The sequence below is a fragment of the Protopterus annectens genome, chromosome 16.part0, assembly GCF_019279795.1.
Source record: "Protopterus annectens isolate FY-2018-M chromosome 16.part0, PAN1.0, whole genome shotgun sequence".
NCBI classification, from domain to species: domain Eukaryota; kingdom Metazoa; phylum Chordata; order Ceratodontiformes; family Protopteridae; genus Protopterus; species Protopterus annectens.
Window position 1 is genome coordinate 22,580,707 of NC_056750.1, and position 21,586 is coordinate 22,602,292.

Here is a 21,586-nt window from a genome sequence, read left to right on the forward strand (position 1 = left end):
TGATTTTGATACACTTTATTCATTTTGGTCTCAAGATTTTTCACTTTGAACCTCATTTGACTGTGACCGGAGCTTGTTTTTTATGCTGTGTGACAGAGGTAGACACCACAATAAATTATGCTGTATATTATACATGAGCGTACCTGTGAACATGCAGTGCATAAAAGTGTTAGATCACAGAGGACATTGACAGCATTAGGGTATATTCAGCAAGTGTGTTTTGATTTACTTTGAAATGATTTGAAGGCTTGTCACTCTGTATTTCTTTAGAGGTATTATCTGTGGAAAATCAGAGGTCCAAAGCAAGCTGAATATATCCCTATATTCAGTCTTGTGCCTTTTCTCTTAGATCCTATCAAGTGCTCTGACCTTATTTGATGTAGAAAATGTTGGACTCCCACAGTTTAACAACTTGAGAAGAAGGTGAGCTTCAAAGGAATACACTCTGGGCAAGTTTAAAAGAATTAAATAGAATTCTGTTTTCCATGGTTAAAATTCACAGTTCCCTATAAAGGTTGCAGTGATGCATCCTGGAGTGTGCCTTGAGGGTAAATTGACAGATGTTGTTTGGTATCACCTTGCATTTCTTAATGGTAGAGACATGGGCCCCCATTATGTAAACTTGCTCTGCTCCCCTGTGAAAATAAAACTTGCCTGCCAATAATGCATGAAATATTTTTTTGTATTTGCACCAAATACTTAGTTCTTTTTTGTGTATTGTAGATGCCATGAGTGACACTTGTCAGGTATTTAAGTATATACATTATCCAGTTTCATTTTGTTTACCTGCATAGGTAGTCTTGGCCTGAGTATACTCTGTGTGGTATGACAAAACACATTACTTTTATTCTGTTAAATGAAGGCCTTTTTTAAAGACAAGTGTTTAATGTTGCATAGCTTCCTTGCATTTTTGTATTTATTTTAGTAAAGCACGTCTGTGTAAGAATAGCAACTATAACCCAAATCTCAGAAGGCTGCAGGCAAATCAGAAAAGTGCACTTTCATTTTAGGGAAAGAAAAACAAAGCTTCCACTTGTGCTTTCTGTGTAGATATTTTGGAAGTAGGTTACTTTAATTTGGAGGGGATATTTGGAGAATACTTTGTATCAAGAGAGTTTTCCTTAAACAATAAAATAATAAATAAAGAGTTTTCCTTCATTGCCTTTCTTAATTCTGCACATCACAAAATGCGACCTCAGTTGTACATATGTCTAATAGTACAAACATTCTGAGAACCTTGAAGATTTGCCAGAGAGATGCGTATTTGATGAACATTTAGTGAGTTGCTTTTACTGTAGTTAACATGTTAATATATTGCATGTATATATCCCTTGCTTGGTGCTGTTTGTGGTGCATCATTTAATTTATTGCTTTTTGTAAGCATGAATCTTTCACCTCCCACCTCTGGTTCTGCGTTCTCCTATACAGTGTAATCACTCTTCTTTCTGTGTGACACTCACACCGAGTGGCATGTCTGTGACTCTGCCATAAGCTACCTCATAGCAGAACCCTGACGTTGTCAGCTGCAACCCAAGTGACATGTGCTAGTCTATCATGCCTGATACACTTACTGTCCTTCACTGTCCAGTTGTTACGTTTCAGTTAAGGTCATTTTCCCTTCTGTACTGTGTGTCACAGTAAGCTTCATGAACAAGTCATAGCAGAAGCATACATCCCGGTTTCAAGTACAAGTTAAAAAAAGTTTTTATTTTTTTATTTTATTTATTTATTTATTTTTACAGTAAGATACAGCTGTACAGTTACTTATAATTTTTTGTGTGACTTCAGTGCATTTGTCTGGTATCACCAACTTTAGTCTGTATCTTTTTTTTTTTTTGTCAGTCTCTAAAAGTAACCCTTTTTCCATTGTTGCCTAGAAATGCTGTTATTTCCAGCACAAGTTTAGAGAGACTCTGTGGTCAGGTTTCCCGTTAGAATGCTAGCAGCCGAAGGAGAATAATTAGCTTTTCTGCATTGCTTTGTATGGGTGTTAAGTTTCATAGTGCTTAAAAAACAGTGAAGTGACTTTGAACTTATAATTACACTCTTGCTGTGTTTCATATGCATGGTACATTAATGGGGAAAATGGCACCTGGATGCTGAGGGAGTGTTCCCTTCTTTTTGTAGGTAATGATCTCTTGCACTTCCTACCCTTTTCTTTTTCCTGCCTCTTGTATGAATTGCAGATTTCGTGAAGGGGGACATCCTCACTGAGGCCACATTTAGGATATCCTTCCCATTTATTACATTTATATTATTTTTCTCTGAAGGTCTGACATTTGAGAGCAGCATTTCCCTCAGCAGGCAGGGCAGGATCCAGCACAAGGCATTTTGGGTTACCTATGGGCTGATGCTGGCAGGGTGGCCTGCAAATGTTCCTCCCAAAAAATAAAAAAATAAGTCCCCGATTGCTTCTTAACCCCATAAATGATGGCAGAAGAAAATCTCACTGTTCTGATTGCCATTCAGCCCCCTGAACTTACCTCAGACTAAGTCCATCATAAGCCCAGAGTGGGTTACCCAAATTCAAAGGTAACAATTTTTCTATCAGTGCTCAAGCTGTGATCTGTGATGTATGTCCGACTGAAGAACCAGCTTCCTGTCTTTAGTCTTCTATACTCTATATAGCTTTTTGTACAAACTTAATTAGCTATCTACTTTTCAGTATTATTATTAATACAGTTAGTTTCCTAACTAAATTCCCATGGAACTTTACAGATAGCAGGCACACACAAAGCAATAAATCCAAAAGGTGTACACAGATTTGGAGTACCAAAAAGCTTTAATCCTGGTACCTCGTCATTTCGCCTTCAAGGGATATCAAATTTTCTTTGGTTATGATAAACACTTAAAGCAGTATATGCCATTCTAACACATTCTCCCTGCACAAGATATTACTAGTACTCCCCCGTCATAAAACAACCAGTTACGGACTTAGGCAAATGGGTTGCAAGACCTAGCTAACCCATCATCATTCTTTTTAGCTAGCCCTGATTTATGAGTAACAGTGTATTGGAAGAGTTGGAGAGACAGTGCCCAGTGGCATAATTTTATATTGCCATCATGTTGTTTATTCTACCATTGCATTGGTGCATGATTGATCACCAGGTTAAAATGTCTATGTAACAGGTAACACTTTAATGAAAAGGTCAGACTCAAACACTGTATGTGGCTAAATAACTCTTTAAGCATTGCTAACTTTTTGACTGATATAGGATGCATGGTACTCCTGTTCTTGAATATCTTGAGACAGCACTGTTCCCATACCTACCTCTGATGGATTATAAGACTTTCCATTGATGAACAAAAGCATCAAAGCCAGCTCCTTGACAATATGCTTATCAAAAAATAATAATTAATAAATAAACCACCAAACAGTTGCAATGGGAAAACAAATAGTTTCCCTTTCTGTTTCTTAACCCAAATCATAGCAGTACCCACAGACACAAATTGTCTGAATAGCGGTACTGTTATGGAAAGGTTTTTTCATAAGGCAGTGTATGGGACTAGGGACAGGGGCAGGATTAGGCTTAGTGGACATACATAAGGATGGACGGGGGGGGTGTTCTGAATGGATGACCATGTTATGCTGATATACAGCAGGGTAACATGAGTGGGACTTGCGTTTTATCTCGGAATCCTTGAAAAGTGTCAAGCTCCATGGAGGCCAAACGGTAATGCCGTGAACTGAAACAGATCTTCAGGGAGTTTAAAGGTTGTTTTTTCTTTAGCAGTGGGGGGCAGTGGTATCTGACAGTACTCTTATCAAGTATCTGGTCTTTCTTAGGTCCTTTATCAACTCTCAAATTCTGGATATGAGATATCTATCAAACTTTAAAATGCAATTCATTTTCCTAAAGTCATTTCAGAATCAAAAACTTCCATCATGCTTAAGACCTAACATTATTGGGATTTGTGACTGTTTGGTCATTCGCAGACCGAGAATCTTTTGAACAACTTATTTTACTAATTCTTTTTGTGACTCTTTTATGCTGTTAGGATTCTGCCTAACCGTCACTCCAGATGTTATGTCTGGGTTATATTCTGTCAGTTTAGTTCTGCCAGGTATGTCTGAGAATAGATTTACCTTCATGTGTGTATATTGCACACGGGCGAACAGCAATTGTCAGAAAGGCCGCTTGCAAAGTTTGCAAACACCGAACAGAAAAAGGTTTGAATGTGCAATGTGCGAATGCACAGTGACATTCACTCATTGCACATTCGACTTTGTGGAACGGATTGCACTATAGTGGGGATCGGAAAATGGTCCCTTTCCCCACTGTAGTGCAATCTCAGAGTTAGAATATTAAAGTGTGGGGGCAGCCCCCTGCATGGGGGCTTGCCCTCCTGTTTTACACTTCATTTGTTTTTTCCTTCGATATTTATGTTCGAAAATCAGCAAATCTACTTTTCGATTTGCTGATTTTCAAACAATGGAATCGTCGCTGTTCTGACTTTCATGGTTACAATTCGCTCATATAAGCAATCACACCACTGTGATTCGGTTTTATAAAGGTAAACCTTGAGAATACTCCTTTATTCCGCTATTAAAATGTTCTTTTTTCCTGCTTTTGTACTTGTGACAATGATTGTTCTAACTGTACTTTAGGTAGAGATTTTTTTGGACTCTCCTGTATGAATTTTCAGCTTGCAGGCTACCTTTCTTGGTAACTGGTGCGAACAGACTTCTGTGGCCCCTGTTTTGTAAATGTATTTATGGCCAGCCAAGCGGAGTAGTTTGTTTATAACTCAGAATCAGTACCTAATATTGTAGTGTATTTTCATTTTATTAATAATATTTGTGTGAATTGACATGGTAATAGTTTTGGATGAGTTTATTAATTATATTCTAATGTTGCCACCAGTTATTTTATGTTTGCTGCTCAGCATTTTTATAATGTAATTCAAGATGTTTTTCCATATCACTGTTGCAGTATTCTTCAAGTAAGGGATCCCTTCCAAGGATAGCCAAACACCCGGCCAGTATACCAAAGCCTTTAGTTCTTATATGCTCTGTATGTCACAGGTATGCTCCCTGTGCAAGGCATAGGGCATAAAGGTGATGCACAGATGCAAACACTAAGAACTTCTTTGCCACCAGTTCAAACACCATTATCAAACGTTGGTCGGAATTCCTTTCTGCTGTGTTGGTTACCAGGCTGTCTTCAGATAAGTGCCCAAGTGGGTTTTCTCCTCTCATTTTTCTATGCAGTTGAGTTCATGCCATCCAGAAGGGGAAAATGTCAGTGTGGGAGGCACATTCCCCTTAAAGACCATCACAGCTGTGTCTTTTTTGCTTTGGGCCTTCCCACGACCATATGCAATGCTCTGCCTGCCAGGTGTTTGTGCCTAAGACCTTCCATATTTGTCTCTCCTTCTTGTCCATGTATCTTAAGAATCAACGACTTAAGGTGTTGGTTGAAGGTGTTATGACAGAATTGTCCCATCCCGAGGGCCAGCCATCTGCCAAGTATAAGGCCAAAAAAGATAGGCCTGATCTGGTTGCTGTCCAGACTCCCCTGGTCATTTCTGTCTAGAGGCTAGTGAAAACCCTGAAGAGACTCCGATGCTTTCTTCTGATTCCTCTGCCTTGACCCTGTGAGAGGCTGGCATGGATCCAAATTCTCCATGCCCTTGGAGGATTTTCTAACCACCATGGCAATATGATTATCAAAGGAGAGATTACTATCTACTTGGGTCCCCAGATCCCTTATTACATTTTCTGTATTTAGGGGACTACCATGTATGTGTTAGTTCGCTGGTACTTTGTTTTTTCCAAAGGGGATGACTATGCACTTTTTGGCATTTAACTTGAGGCTATGATTTTGACAGCAGGTATCCGTCTCAGTGAGGCCCTTCTGGAGGATGTCTGTATCAGCTGGAGAGTCAGTTATGGACCCAGTTTGCAGTCATCTGTGAACTTGGTTAGACATAGTCCTCCTGTGCTTGTCTGTACCTCTGAGAAGTATATACGAACAGGAGGGGTCCCAGGACTGAGCCCTGGGGGACGCCACTTGTAACTGGTTTAGAGTCAGACCTAGAGCCTGCAACTCTCACTGTGTGGGTTTTATCCGTGAGCCAACTGGCAACCCATCTCATGACGTAGGGATTTATGTTCAGGCTGGTGAGCTTGTCTATAATACCAGAATGGGGAATGGTGTCGAAAGCCTTTGCAAGGTCTAGGTAGGCTGTGTGGACCTCCTTTCCCTCATCTAAAGCCTTGGTAACTGTCTCAAAGAAGTCCACCAGGTTTAGGAGGCATGATCTGCCCTTAACAAAGCCAAACTGGGTAGGGTCCAATGTTTGGAGGTTTCCAATGTCTCTGTTAATGAGTTCCATGATGATGCGCTCCATAGCCTTGCAGACCAGGCTAGTCAGGCTTACAGGGAGATAGTTCCCAGGGTCCATTGTGGCTCCACCTTTGTGGAGCGGAATAACTGTTGCTGTGCACCACTCTATGGGTACGTAGCCTGTAGAGAGGCTGAGTCTGAGCAGTGTGTTTAGGTGAGGGGTTAGTTCATTTTGGAGCTTGTGTAAGACACAGCCTGGGACACCGTCCGGTCCTATTGAAGCTGTGTTTTTGGCTTTGGATAGGGCTGTTTTAACCTGTGTGTCGGTGATTGCTGGGGCTGTACATTCTTCTGGTATGGTTATGAGCCGTTTAGGGGGTGAGAAGGAGGTGAAGTTTGCACTAAACCTGTCTGCCAGAATGTTGGCAATATCAGTCGGTTCAGTGTATTTTGTGCCATTCTGCACTAACTCAGAGCAGATCTGAGAGTTTCCACTTATGTTCTTGACATAGCTGAAGAACGCTTTGTGGTTATCTTTGGAGTCCTTGGCAATTTTTCTGTCAAAGCAAGCCTTGGATGATTTTATGAGGGATCGTAGTTTCTTACTGATACTGATGAGGGGGATGTCTTCCCTTCTTGGGATTTTACTCTTTTCTGTACTAGTTTCTTCCTTCTATTGTATAGCTTGTTTATGGCAGGAGTCCACCAGACTGGTTTCCTTTTCTTGGAGGAGTGAGTCTTGGTTTTGCTTGGGATGGCATGATCCATGCATTCTTGCAGGTACTCCTAGAGTGCCTTTGTAAGGGATTCAGCAGCTTGGACAGCATTGTCCTTTAGCATGGGGGCTGTGAACCTTTCCACCTCGGCCTTAAGTAACGTGAAGTTTGCTTTTGAAAAATTTTTCACAGTGATTTCCTTGATTGGGGGTGGGGTCGGAATGTGGCTATCCAGAGTGATTAGTCTATGGTCTGATCTAACCAGCGAGGGGTTGACCTCCATTGTGGAACACCGGTCACCCATGTTGGTGATGACCAGGTCCAATATGTTGTCACCTCTGGTGAGGGTGTTGACCAGTTGATCCAGAGCGTTCAAGTTTATAAATTCTAGGAAGCGTTGGGCAAGGGAGTTAGTACTTGAGTAATTCTCCCAGTTAATGTTTGGGTAATTGAAGTCACCCAATATTAGGGTGTTTGGTAGGACCTTCATATTTTCCAGTGTCTCCAGAAACATGGAATGGGGGTCCTGGGTCATGGTGGGTGATCAGTTTGAATTGCAGTTTCGCCTGTTGTTAGTTGCACATGGATGATCTCTGAGGCATCGTGCTGCGCCACTAACCTGGAGGTGTGGGTATCCTTGATGAATATGGATACACCCCCGCCTTTTGGGTTTCGGTACGGGTTCTGTGGCTGAAAAGTATGGTATGGGTTATAGCCTGGTAGTGTTGGGGTGCTCTCTGGAGCCTTAAACTAGGTTTCTGTTACTGCACAGATATCAGTGTTCTCCATACTGAGGAGTGCCTCAAGTGCTTGTATTTTGAGGTTTAGACTTCTGGCATTGAGTAGCATTACCCTCAGTTTTTGATTACTTGCACTATTTACGGTGGTGGGTTTTATTTTGAACCTTGCCTAAAAAAGGCAGTATGGGGGTGGCAAAAGCCTTGACCAGTATTTGAAAGCCTAAGGGTGACAGGTGCAAGCCCTGGAGCCTTTACAAGCTAATAGCCCTGGAGCCTTTACAAGCCTAGCCCATAGAAGTGCTCTGGCATCGTGCTGCCCGACATTAGTTCCCAGTTCCTTTGTCAAGTAGAGCCACTGGAGTGATCCCCACGGTGAACTTTCTATTTCCCATTCACTCATAAAGATTTCTCTTCAAGAGGGACAGTGAGGTGCTCTGCTTGACATGTATGGGAAGTCTATTCCAGAGCATGGGCAGTCTCTGGATTATGAACCTGTCCATCCAGCATGTTCTGTTGATTGTGGTAATGAGGTTGAGGTCTCTGGAGTGTGTGTTGTGGAGGGATTGGGATTTCTTTAGATGTAGCATTTCTAACAGAGCTGGGTCAGACATGGCTTTGTAAGTCAAGCAGAGATCGCCTCTTAGTAGATGATATCAGACAGAGAATAGCTGGAATCTTTTGAGTCTGTCCATGTAGGACTTGTTTAACACCTAGGATCCTCTTCGTGAGGTACTTCTGTGGCCTTTCCAGCTGTTGCATGTGTCTAGTGAGGTACATGCCAAATTGGGCATTATACTCGATGACTGGCCTAATGAGGGAAGAGTAGAGAGAGATGATGACCTCTTTCTTCCTGGATGCAAAACCCTTGGTAATGAGATGTGCCACATAGAAGAATTTTCTGACCACAGTGGCAGTGTGGTGGTTGAAAGCGAGGTTGCTGTCAACCTGTGTCCCCAGATCTCTTATAACACCTTCAGTTTTCAGTGGCTCCCATCGATGTGGTGATTAGTGGGAATTGAGTTTTTCCCAAAGGGGATGACAATGCATTTTTTGGCATTATGCTTAAGGCCATGGTTTCGACAGCAGTCATTGGTCTCAGTGAGGCCTTTCTGTAGGATATCTGTATCACTTGAGGAGTTAATATGGCTCCCAGCTTGCAGTTGTCTGAGAACTTGGTCATCCAGAGTTCCTCCTTGTTGGCCTGGACTTCTGAGGAGAGGACCCAGGACTGATCCCTGTGGGACTCCACTCGTGACTGGTTGCTAGTTTGACTTGGAGTCCGCTACTTTCACACTGTGGGTTCTATCTGTGAGCCAATTTGCAACCCACCTCGTGATATAGGGGTTGATGCCTAGTTTGGTGAGTTTATCAATAATTCTTGAGTTAGGAATGGTATTAAAGAGATACTATGAAATCCTGCAAATGGAGTCTCCCAAACCATCAGCTGTCCATCCTGATGTTCTTCGTGTTTCACTGTTGCAGTCATCACCTTGTGTTATCCCTGCTGTGGTAGTCCTCGGCTGGCCTGAATACCAGAGTCAATGTTTTTTTCCGTCGGCTGCAGTAGCCTGTAGTCTGACGTCGGGTTGTCAATGCTATAAAGCAAGGCAGCCAACGTCAGGTCATCGGTGCTATAAAGCAAGGCAGCCGACATCATTACATCTGTCTTTCTTGCCATGGAGTTTGTAGCAGAAGCAGTTTGCACGAGTGCCGGTCGGTCGCTACCAGAAGTTGAATTTCAGCTGAAAACATCTAAAGCTAAATACCCCATTGGAGATCCTTTTTTCTTGCACTAACCGATGTCTGCAAAGGTTAACAGTTGTCTCACCTGTGGAAAGCAGATCCCACACCAAGATTTCCATTCTTACTGAGTCACTTGTTTAGGCCCAGACCACGACGTACCCCGTAGCTGGTTCTGTGCTCTGTTTAACTCATTGCATTCAAGTAACACCTCCAGGTCCATCTGCAGTTAACTCTTACTGATGCCTCTAGGCGTCAAATATTGCTTATTAATATTTGACGCCTCTAGGTGTCAGATATTGCTTATTAACATTTAGATCAATAATTCTAAAACAATGCTATGTACAAGGTTTTAAAAAACATCTTAAAGCTTACACAACAACAAACAACTGCATTAATATTTGACCTCTGTTTAGTGCAGGTAAATAGATATTTGCTGTTGTTTTTATGATATTAATTTATATAGATAGAATTTTCACACTCCTTAGCCTCATATGAAAGCTCTCGGGTAGACAAATAAAGTGATGCTGACAGTATGTGTGTAACTTGAATGGTTGCTGAGATATTGTAAGTTGTTTACAAAATATTACAAATGTAATAGATACTGTGTTTACTGCAATTTATAAAATTTGATTTAAGACCTAGAACCTAAAGAATACTACCACTATAAAACAATTTGTGCTGAAGAGTTTGCCATTTATACTTCTCTCATAACCCCTATGGTTCCAGAGATATGAACATTTGTTTGAAATATGAAGACATAATTTGATTCTGTCAAGAGGCTTAAGCTCCGCCCACTGGAAGTTCATAGGTTTATACTAGGCTATTGGCCCTAGGGCCTGTACAAGCCTAGCCATAACAATTCCCTGGATATTTCTTCCTACAATATTTACTTCCCTGGACCCCTGTCTAGCAAGGCAACTGACATGATCCCCAGGGTGAATTTCCTGTCTCCCATCCAATCATTAAGGTTCCTTTTGAAGAGGGCCAAGGAGGCGCTCTGCTTGACATGTATGGGCAGTCTATTCCAGAGTATGGGGAGTCTCTGGGTTAGGAATCTATCCCTCCAGCATGTTTTGTTCATTGTGATGACAAGGTTTAGATCCCTGAAGCGTGTGGCTCTGAGGGATTGGGATTTCTTTAAGTGGAGCATGTCCAACAGCTCAGGGTTTAACATGGCCTTGTATGTTAAGCAGAGATCGTCTCTGAGTAGACTGTATGCCACAGAGTATAGCTGGAGTTTTTTTAGACGGTCAGCATATGGCATCTGCTTTAGGCCTGTGATTCTTTTAGTGAGGCATTTCTGCGGCCTTTCCAGCTGTTGCAGATGTCTTGAGAGGTACATACCAAACGGGGTGTTATACTCTATAATGGGTCTAATGAGGGATGAGTACAGTGGGACAATGACCTCCTTTTTCCTGGATGAAAAGCCCTTAGTGATGAGGTGTGCCACATAGAAGGATTTCCTGACTGTTGTGGCGATGTGGTTATGGAAGGTGAGACCACTGTCCACCTGTGTCCCTAAGCCTCTCATCAGATTTTCTGTGTTTAGTGTATTGCCAGCTATGTGGTAATTCATGGGTACATGGTTTTTCCCAAAGGGGATAACTATACATTTCTTGGCAGTAAGCTTGAGCCCATGGCTCTGGCACCAAGCATCTGTTTCTATAAGGCCCTTTTGTAGAATATCCACATCATTTGAGGATTCAATAATGGCTCCCAGTTTGTAGTCATCTGCGAACTTTGTTAGCCAGAGTCCCTTAGTGTTGGCCTGTACTTCAAAGAAATAGATGCCAAACAAGAGCGGTCCCAGGACTGAACCCTGAGGTACTCCACTTGTCTGGAGCTGGATTTGGAGTCGGCTACTTTTTACAGTCTGGGTTCTGTCAGTAAGCCAGTTGGCAACCTATCGAGTGACGTCAGGACTTATTCCCAGCTTAGTAAGTTTATCTATGATTCTAGAATGGGGGATGGTGTTGAAGGCCTTGGCGAGGTCCAGATAGGCTGTGTGGACCGCCTTACCCTGGTCCACAGCTCTGGAGACTTATTCGAAGAAGTCAATCAGGTTCAGGAAACAAGATCGGCCCTTCACAAACCCAAACTGGGTGGGGTCCAGTGTTTGAAGGTTGCCAATGTCTTTGTTTATAAGTTCCATGATAATGCGTTCCATGCCCTTGCAGATCAGGCTCGTCAGACTGATGGGACGCTAGTTCCCGGGATCCAAGGTGGATCCCCCCTTGTGGAGTGGGATAACTGTAGCTATGCACCACTCAGTGGGCATGAAGCCTGTGGTGAGGCTGTGATTAAACATGATACTTAGGTGAGGTGCCAGTTCATTTTGTAGTTCATGTAGTACACAGCCCGGGATGTCATCTGGTCTCATGGATGCTGTATTCTTAGCTTTCAAGAGTGTGGTTTCTACCTATGTGGCCGTGATTACTGGAATTTGGCAATCTTTTGCTATTGAGATGGGCCCTTTAGGGGGTGAGAGGGGGGTGAAGTTGGCACTAAATCGATCTGCCAGGATATTGGCAATATCCTCGGGATCAGTATATTTAATGCCATTCTGTTGTAGCTCAGAGCACATCTGAGCATAGCCATTTAGATTTTTGACATAACTATAGAATGCCTTGTGGTTGTCTTTGGAATCTTTGGCAATTTTATTTTCGTAACTAGCTTTTGAGGATTTTGTGAGGGATCTCAGCTTCTTACTGATGCTGGTAAGCGAGTTTTTTTGCATCCTGGGATTTTCCTCTTTTCTGCAACAGTTTCTTCCTTCTGTTGTATAGTTTGTTTATGGCAGGGGACCGCCAGGTTGGCTTCCTTTTTTTGGAGGAGAGCATCTTGGTTCTATTTGGGATGGCACGATTCATGCACGAGTGGATGTGCTCGTACATTGCCTTAGTGTAGAATTCAGCAGTCGAACTTTCAGATCCCGTCTGCATGGGTGTCATGAAGTTTGTCACTTTTGACTTGAGTAGCATGAAGTTGGCTTTGGAGAAGTTTTTTACGGAGGTTTCCTTACTGGGGGTGGGGGGTTGGATGTGGATGTCAAGGGTGATTTGCTTATGGTCAGACCTGACCAATGAGGGGGTGACCATTGGTGTGGAGCATCTATCTCCCATGTTGGTAATGACCAGGTCTAGGATATTGGAGCCCCTGGTGGGGAGAATGGATTAGTTAATCTAGGGCGTTGGAATTTATGAATTCCAAGAAACGTTGGGAAAAGGTGTTGGTACCCGAGTAGTTTTTCCAGTTAATGGCAGGGTAGTTGAAATCACCCAGTATTAGGGTGTTTGGTTGTATCTTAATATTTTCCAGTATGATTAGAAAGGTGTATTGAGAATCTTGGGGCATGGTGGGGGATCTGTAGCAAGCTACAATTTGGAAAACAGTTTTACCTAGTGTTAGTTGCACCTGGAGAATTTCAGATGCATTGTGTTGGGCAACTAGCCTGGAGGTATGAATATCCTTGGTGTGAATATGGACACTCCTCCACCTTTAGTGTTTTGGTCTTGGTTTGGTGGCTGAAAAGTGTGGTAAGAGTTGTAGCCTGGTATTGCAGGGGTGTTCTCTGGAGCCTTGAACCAGGTCTCAGTTACTGCACAGATATCGATGTTCTCCATTTTTAGGAGTGCCTCGAGAGAGTGCATTTTGAGGTTTAGACTTCTAGCATTACCTTCAAATTTTGCATGCTTGTATCTCTTATAGTGGTAGTTTTGTCCTTTGAACCTGCCTAAAAAAGGCACTATAGGGGTGGCAAGAGCTTTAGCCAGTAACCTGAACCCCAAGGGTGACAGGTGCAGACCATCTCCGGCAAAGCATTGTGGTTTGTCGATGATGTCTTCCCAGGCAGACAGATACTGGATTCCCTTTGAATGACACCAGAAACTTAGCCAATTGTTGAAGTCAGTCATTTTGTCCTTATACTGTGGTATCTTTCTAGGCAAAGGCAGGATGCTACTCAGTGCTAGGGTCATACCTGCCTGGGCCACGCCACATGATCTAAGAGCTCTTCCATGTCTCTCTTCATGTAGTCCAGGGAGGTACGTCTCAAGTCATTCACTCCAACATGGACAATGACAGAGTCGTATTTGTACTTGTGGAGTGACTTGAGTGCATGCATTATGTGGCGGATCCTGGCACCCGACAGGCAGCTGACTGTAATTTTCTCCTTGTTCAGCCTGGTGAGTGGGACATCAGTGTGCCTAACTATAGAGTCCCCTATGACTAAAGTGTTGGATACATTGTCTTGCCTTAGGGGCTGTTTTTGGGTGGCACACTGGTGTTGTGAGCTATGTGTCACTTTGGTTGTGACTGGTGTTTGTTTATGCTCAGCCCGAAGTCCTTGTTGCTTGAACAGGTTAATGTTAAGGGCCTCCGCATTTGTGGGTTTAGTGTTGCAATGTGTGGGTGTTGATGGTGTGGGGTTTGAAGGGCTATGTGTTGCTTGAGGTGTAGTGCAGGTGTTAACCTTCTCCTCTTGACTGTCTAACACAATCTTGGCTGGAGAGAGCTTTGCTTCCAGTTTGGCTATGTAAGTGCATCTCTTGCAGGTTGTAGTGTGGGTGGTAGGAGGAGAGGGTTGTCTGTGTACATGAGGCAGTTGTCGCATTGCCCCAGTATGCCCAGATTCACCAGGTGGACAGGAGAAATTACCAGAAGCTGACCCTTGGACATGCCTGTTTAGGTGCTTTATTTGTTAAGTACAAGAGCTGTTTTCCCCTTACCTTTGCAAGGTACTTTGCAATTATAGGCTGTTTAGTGCCTATGATTAATTTCTCCTTATTGACAAGGAGAGTTGAGTGCTTGTATCAGTTTCAGTCTTCCTAGTGCTTTCCAGCAGGTTCTAGAGCAAGTGCTAGTCACAGGGGTTCAAATTTTAGTGCTACTACTGAGAAACCAGTGCAAACTTCCTGAGCTCCATTGGAGGGAATGAAAGAACCATTCGCTGTAGAGCTCTTTTTGTAGACAGTTATTTTCATGTTCCGTCTTCACATTCCGATATGGCGTCCATCAGCCAACAATCTGTGGATATTCCGAAAAAACGTAGAGATAGAGCCAGACCACACGATGCTAAGCCTTCAGACGACGCTACCGCTAAGCAGGTTGTCAGTTCTCCGAAATTCAGTGAGGTGCTTTTTCAGCCCTTTATGCCAGATTCGATAGCTACACAAGCTTCTACTAAGACCCTTTCAGAGGCCGGTATGTCGCAGAAATCATCTTCGTCTTCCGAGCATTTGGCTGTCTCTGCCTCAGTTGAGTCTGGAACTCCAACACAGACACTGGCTTTCAAGGAGGCCTTTTGCACTACCGAATCTAGATAAAAAAAATGACGTCTTCTCTTCCAACTACCGCTTCTCTCAGACCAACAGATTCTCTCAGGCCTAGAAGCCAGGCCACTCCTAGGAAATCTGCTTCTAGCCACCATCTTGCTACTGCTCCACCATCCCAAACGCAAATGCTGAAAATGGCAGAGGATCTCATCTCCCTTATCGGGGGTAGTCAGGCATCAACTTCTATAAGGAAAAGGCACCCTTCTCCAGAAATTATGACAGAACAGGATTCTGAGGAATCTGACTATTCAGTTTTTGAAGAGGAGCAGCATCCCTTACCTGCTTATGAGGAATCAGATGCAGAGGAATCCATCCCTTCTGCCTCCCCTCCAGAGGACCTTTCCTTTTGGGAAGCCCTTCACTCTCTCAGGGAATATTTCCAGTGGGAATCTCAGGACTTCCCACAGTCTAAGAAAAGACACAGAGAGTTTCTGGACCTGCCTCAGCACAGGTCCCTGGCCATCCCCCCTATTTTAGAAGTGGTGGATGATGTTTTCCATGAATCCAGCTTAGCTACTGACGCCCTCCCTCCTGCTCCCAGTAAACCTGACAGGTACTACAGAGTACCGAATTCTCACAAATACCTGTACAGAAATCTTGCTGCAGACCCAGAGGTCATTACACAGGGACCTATAGGAGCTAAGACTAGATCTGATGTTGTTAATCTTCTTTCCATTCAGCACTGATGGGTTGGGTTCCAAGCCCTTAGAACCAAGTTGGCCTTTTTACCAAGCTCGTTTCAGCCAAAAAACTATCAAGCTAAGTCTCTACCCAGAATGCCCTTCTCCTTGTTACCTCAGATCTCGTTTGCCTCATAGCAGTAAAGCTGCGTTTCATCCGAGCTCTCAGCTAAGTGAAACTTTGATATTTGTGTGAAAAATTTTTGATACCTTGTAAAAGGAAAAACTTCAAAGGTTAATATACGTTAGGTTCAAGCAAGGCACCCTTTATTACTTGCAGCAAGGAGACAAAGCATGTAGGTACAAGGTTTGTCTTTCTGGTGGTCAGTATATTATTCTTATACAGTTTTCTTCATGTCTCATAGAAAATGTTACTAATCTACTGCTGACGTAGTTGGACACAGCTTTCTGTATGTTACACAGAAAATGTTACCAGGCTTATTGCTGACATGGTCAGATTATTGCTGTCTTGCAAAAACATTTGAGAAAAACAATCTGGCCTTGGGCTTATTTTAGCCCACCTTGTCTCTTCAATTCTTCCATTGTACAATTCTAATACATGCGATACATTTTGTCTAGATTCAAGGTACATTTCTAGCTTTGGTACAAGTAGTGCTGACTATAGTTTAAGCTTTCAAGCATTTATTGTTTTCTTTATCAAGACTTCTAGCAACTGCACATTTTCTCATGGCATAAGCAGAAATAGAATGTCTCTTATTAAGTTTCCGGTAGCTGCACATATTTTCATTGCATAAGCAGAATAAAGTGTCTTTTATTAAGTTTCTAATAGCTGTGCAGATTCATGCAGTATGAACAGAATAAATGTATTAACCCTTTTAAGCCTTTAATGTACTAAGCATGCACATTGCTATTATGCATTTTCCTAACATTTCCCCTCTTTTTAATACCTTTATTCTACTTTCAAAACAAGCATAAACAGTTTTTTTCCCTTAACTTTTTCCTACTCAGGATTTGCAGTTAAGAGAGTCATTTAGTTTAAACCCATGAAAGCATTTTCAATTTTTTAGTAACTCTTCGGGTTTGGCATCTTGGTATAAGGTTTCCGAAACTGAAATATTCACAAAATTTTTGATTAGTCCTTTTATGCAGGGGATGCAGCAGCACCCACACACCATCAGTAGAGCTATTCCTACACAGATGGCAATCAGAATGTTCATCAGGATACTGCCCCACCCCCCCAAACAATTTCTGGAAAAAGTCTGTCAATGGAGTTGGTTCTGGTTTGATCATGGACGACACCTGCTGGGTTACCTCAAGATGGTTCTCTATCTCGTGTTTGTGGTCAGAAATATACGAACAGCACTCTTCCTGGATTAAAGCGCACGTACCTTCTCTCGCCGCTAGGGTGAAGTCAAGAGCCATGCGATTTTGAAGTACCACTGTTCTCATGGCAGTCAGTTCATCAGTTACCAATTTTAGGGCTGAAAAGGTTGCATTACTCATTATTTCAAGAAGCTTAGACAATTTTTTAGTTCCCAGATTGATTTCGTTGCTCCATATGCTGGTAATACACCTGCTCACGATATGACAGTATTACTCAGATTCATGTGTAATAGTCCTTTGTTATTTTCAGGGTCTAAGTCATGATGGTATTTCCAGGGTGCATTGATTTGTCCCACTGGATTGACAGGCTTCTTGATTTCTCGGACATTCCGAATTTTTCCTTGAGGTAAAACTGTCGTGTGTTGTATGGCCGGAACCAGGTATCCCAAAAAACAACTGTCAGACCAATTTTCGGGTAGCCATTTATATGCTTTTCTTTCACATATAAATTAACAATTTTCCACTTTAGTAGTAACTTTACTATACCCTTGCTTTGCATGAAACATTTTTCTGTCGTTTGTAGAGATCAGTATTAAGGTTTACTTCTTTAATTGTCCTATGCATCAGTTTAACAAATGAATTATAGCTCTTGTTGCAATAGAATTTGATGTTATTGGATTTAGTGTAGCATCTATAGGGAACAGTTGCATTGCAATAGCTCCAACCCACCTTGACTGTATCATTTTTATAAAAACACACAGTTCCTTTTTGTCGAATAGACAAGTGCAATGCTACCTTATCTTTTGATGTGACATTTGATGTATCATGAATTAAGTTTTCCCATGTCTTGTTAGCCCCTAGGGGAACTGCAGTTAACAGTAGCCCCCCATATGCTGTTGGTAAAGCTGTGCAAATCCAGCAATTCGAAACATTGAAGGTTTCAGCATACACATATTTAATTGCCTGGTAAGTATTAAAGTTCGGGTGCCACTCTGCATGCTTATTTAGTTCTACTTGCGTGGCTGAGAAAAGAAATGGCCACAGTAAAAAGATTATTGTCACCAGTACAGTCACCAGGATGGTCATGTAATATTTTTGTGGAAACTGTTGTTCTGCATTTCCGTTTTCTCCGGTTCTTCCAAGTAGGTGTATTTGGATCTTACTGGATTCCATCATCTTATTTTGGACATGTGATTTTACTCTCTGTCCTAATAGGACCTTCAGCACCGATGGTTTCTTCACTGGGTTTGAGACAGATTAGTCCTATTGATCTGACCCCCCTTTGTAGCCAGACTTTATGCTTAGGGTCCTGATGGAGAGGTAAGATCTTTGTCCAATTCAAAGTTTTTTACCAGCTTGCAGTGCGTCAGGTGTATCCACGAAGCTCGTTCTGCTATTTTGACTGCAGTAGGTGTCGAAAGAAGCACCTGGTAGGGACCTTTCCACCTTGGCGATGCCCAGTTCTTTCACTTCACGATTTTAATCCATACCCAGTCTCCTGGCATCACTGCCACTTCCGATGTTTCAGTTTGTTTTTTATTTAAAACAGAATTTGACTGCAACAGATGTTTAGAACTCAACAACTTTTTCATATATTCAGCTAGTGTAAAATTGGCTTTTTGGTCTGATGACATGAGAAGTTTCCACTGGGGTGTATAATAAGCTTTTCCAAACAGTTTTTCAAAAGGAGTCAATCCTTTTGCTGTAGGGACAGTTCTCATGCTCAACAGTGCCAGGGGTAAACAGTACAACCAAGTTTTTCCTGTCTCAGCTATTAATTTTCTCAATTTGCTTTTTAATATACCATTATGCCTTTCAACCAGCCCTGCAGACTGTGGATGGTATGCACAATGATTTTTTAAAGAAATACCAAAATGTTTACTTAACTGCTGTATGGTTTGATTTACAAAATGTGTACCATTGTCACTGTAGATTCTTTCCGGAATGCCAAACCTAGGAATAATTTCCTTGACAAGTACTTTTGCCACTGTAGCTGCATCTGGATTTTTGGTTGGAAAGGCTTCCACCCACCTGGAAAACATATCTATAATGACAAGACAATACTTTTTATTTTCACATTTGTTCAATTCTATGAAATCCATACAGATAGTGTGAAACGGATATGGTGGTGTAGGGAAACTCCCTTGCTTGGGCTTTATCGCCCCCTGTGCATGATGTTCGTTACAAATCTGACACATCAAGCAACATTTTTTAGAGTAGTTTGTAAATCCATACGTTGTGAACACCTGGTTCACCAGCTGTACCATCCCCCCTGTTGAGACATGGCATTGCCCATGGCTCAACAATGCTGCATAGTGAAACAAATTAGAGGGTAGTATCGGTTTTCCTACTCTAGAGATGTACAGCCCCTTTTCGAGGATTGCTCCTCGTTTTATTCATCGCTGTTTTTCAGCTTGCGTAGTGAGTGTCTGCATTGTTTTTAACATGTCTAGATCTAAGGTTTTAGATGGTTGCAGTTCCTCATTTAAAAGAAATACTTTTGTGGCCGCTTGTTTTGCAGCTGTATCAGCTCTTGCATTCCCTTTTAAAATCCTATCCTGTTGCTTGGTGTGAGCTGTACATTTGCAAATGGCCACTTTCTGAGGTAACTGAATAGATTTTAAAAGATTTAAAATAAACTGTGCATGATTTATAGGTTTGCCAGTAGATGTTATAATTTCCCGTTTTTTCCACTGTTGTACAAACACATGTACAGTGGAAAAAGCGTACTGGCTGTTAGTAAAAATGTTTACACATTTACCCTTTGCTAGAGTACATGCCCATGTCAGGGCAATTAATTTTGCTGCCTGTGCAGATAAATAGTGTGGTAAAGATTTTGCTTCTACAGTCTTAGTATTAGAGACTACTGCATATCCTACTAGGTTTTTTCCTGCAGGACCCCTTTTGCACGAGCCATTCACGTAATATGTCACCTCGACATTGTCCAAGGGGACGTCCGTGAGATTTTTTCTAGGTAGGGTCTTTTGCTTAATTACCTGCAGGCAGCGGTGGGGTGTGCCATCTGCAGGGGTTGGGAACAGCGTAGAAGGGTTCAAAGTTGTACATCGTTTAATTGTCATATGAGGTTGGCTCAACAATATAGTCATGCAGGGAAGATGCCTAGCAGGGGAGAGAGATGCCACTTTTTCTTGCAGTAAAATGATTGTGACTGCATGGGGCACTCTCAAAGTGAGAGGGTGGAACAAGACTACTGAGGCTGAAGCCTGCACTGCCATTGCAGCTGCAACTACTGCTTGTACACAGTAGGGTAAGGATTGTGCCACTGGGTCCAGTTGTGATGAATAGTAAGCGATGGGGCGCTGCTTATCCCCATGCTGTTGTGTTAATACTGATGTCAAGTAACTCTGCTTGCAGTCTACAGTCTGGAATAAACGTTTATGATAGTTTGGTAATCCCAGAACTAGTGAGGACGCTATTAACTGCTTTAGTTTACAAAAGGCAGACTTTGCCTCTGGTGTCCATTGTAACAAATCCTGCGCTGCCATAGGCGTCTTATATATAAGGTCAGTTAAGAGTGCAGATTCCAAAGCATAGTTTGGAATCCAGCTTCGGCAAAAATTAGTTGTACCCAGGAAGGACATTATTTCCTTCTTGGTAGTGGGTTTTGGTGCTTGTAAAATTGCTACTTGTCTGTCCTCATTTAATGTTTTACCTTCCTTGGATATTACATATCATAGGCATTTAACCTGTTTTTTCCAGAGCTGCAGTTTGTCTTTGTTTACCTTATGTTCCTTAGCAGCTAAAAATCGTAGAAGTGCTATGGTATTTTTCTTACAATTTTGCTGGGTAGGGGCCGCCAGCAGAATGTCATTAACATAAAGTAAAACCTGGCTACCTCTTGGTGGGTTGAATCCCGCCAAGTTGCTTGCTATTTTTTGTGAAAATATCGTTGGACTTTCACAATATCCCTGTGGTAGGCGTGTATATGTATATTATTTTCCCTGAAATGTAAATGCAAACCAATACTGGCTATTAGGGTGTATCGGTATTGAAAAGAATGCGTTGCTAATGTTTACCACAGAAAAATACTTTTGTTGAGGTTTTAAGTCATTTAACAGGGTGTGTGGATCTGGCACTATGGGTGCCCTTGGTATTACCGCGTCATTTACAGCTTGCAAATCATGGACCATACGCCATTTTTCATTGGCTTTTTTAACTGGAAATAAGGGTGTGTTACATGGTGGATCGGGAGATTCTATTAGTATCCCTCCTTTAAGTAAGGATGCTATAATAGGCTTTATCCCTGCCTCTGTATTTTTTCTTAAGGGTTACTGTCTTTTTTGTGGTCTGAATGCTGACTTTGGCATGATAGTGACTGGCCCCGCTGTACGAATGAGTCCTACATTTGATTTCCCTGTTGACCAGAGAGTCTCTGGTATACCTCACAAGGCGTTTTCTTCCTCCTTTAATAGGAGTGTCCATCAGCTGTCTTTGCTAGATTGTAAGTGCACAGCTGGGTTGGTTTGAGTTATTCAATTTAATTTTTGTACTTGTATTCCCTGTCCTGACAGTTTTAGTTCTGTCTGTTTTTCCCATCTTGTGGCTTTTTTTCCTAGGTCTGCCCATTTTATATTTTTGTTTTTAGTTAAACTAACACGTGGTAATCGATTAGATCTATAAAGTGCAAAAAACTTCTGGGGCAGTGAACAGCTGGCTACACTGTTCCCTTTTGTGTCCCAGTACAGGTTACGCAGCATCAATTTATTTGTATTATGATTCTTAAATAATTTTTTTTTATATTCCTTATTAGGTCCTGGTGTGTTACAGAAATACAGGGTA

At 42.1% G+C, this 21,586-nt stretch overlaps 1 protein-coding gene across 1 annotated transcript in view; it reads left to right on the forward strand.

Moving 5' to 3' along the window:
- DDX31 (DEAD-box helicase 31) overlaps positions 1-21,586 on the forward strand; it is a 2,738,529-nt gene that overhangs the window by 1,632,623 nt on the left and 1,084,320 nt on the right. The gene's annotated exons all lie outside the window — the stretch shown is intronic.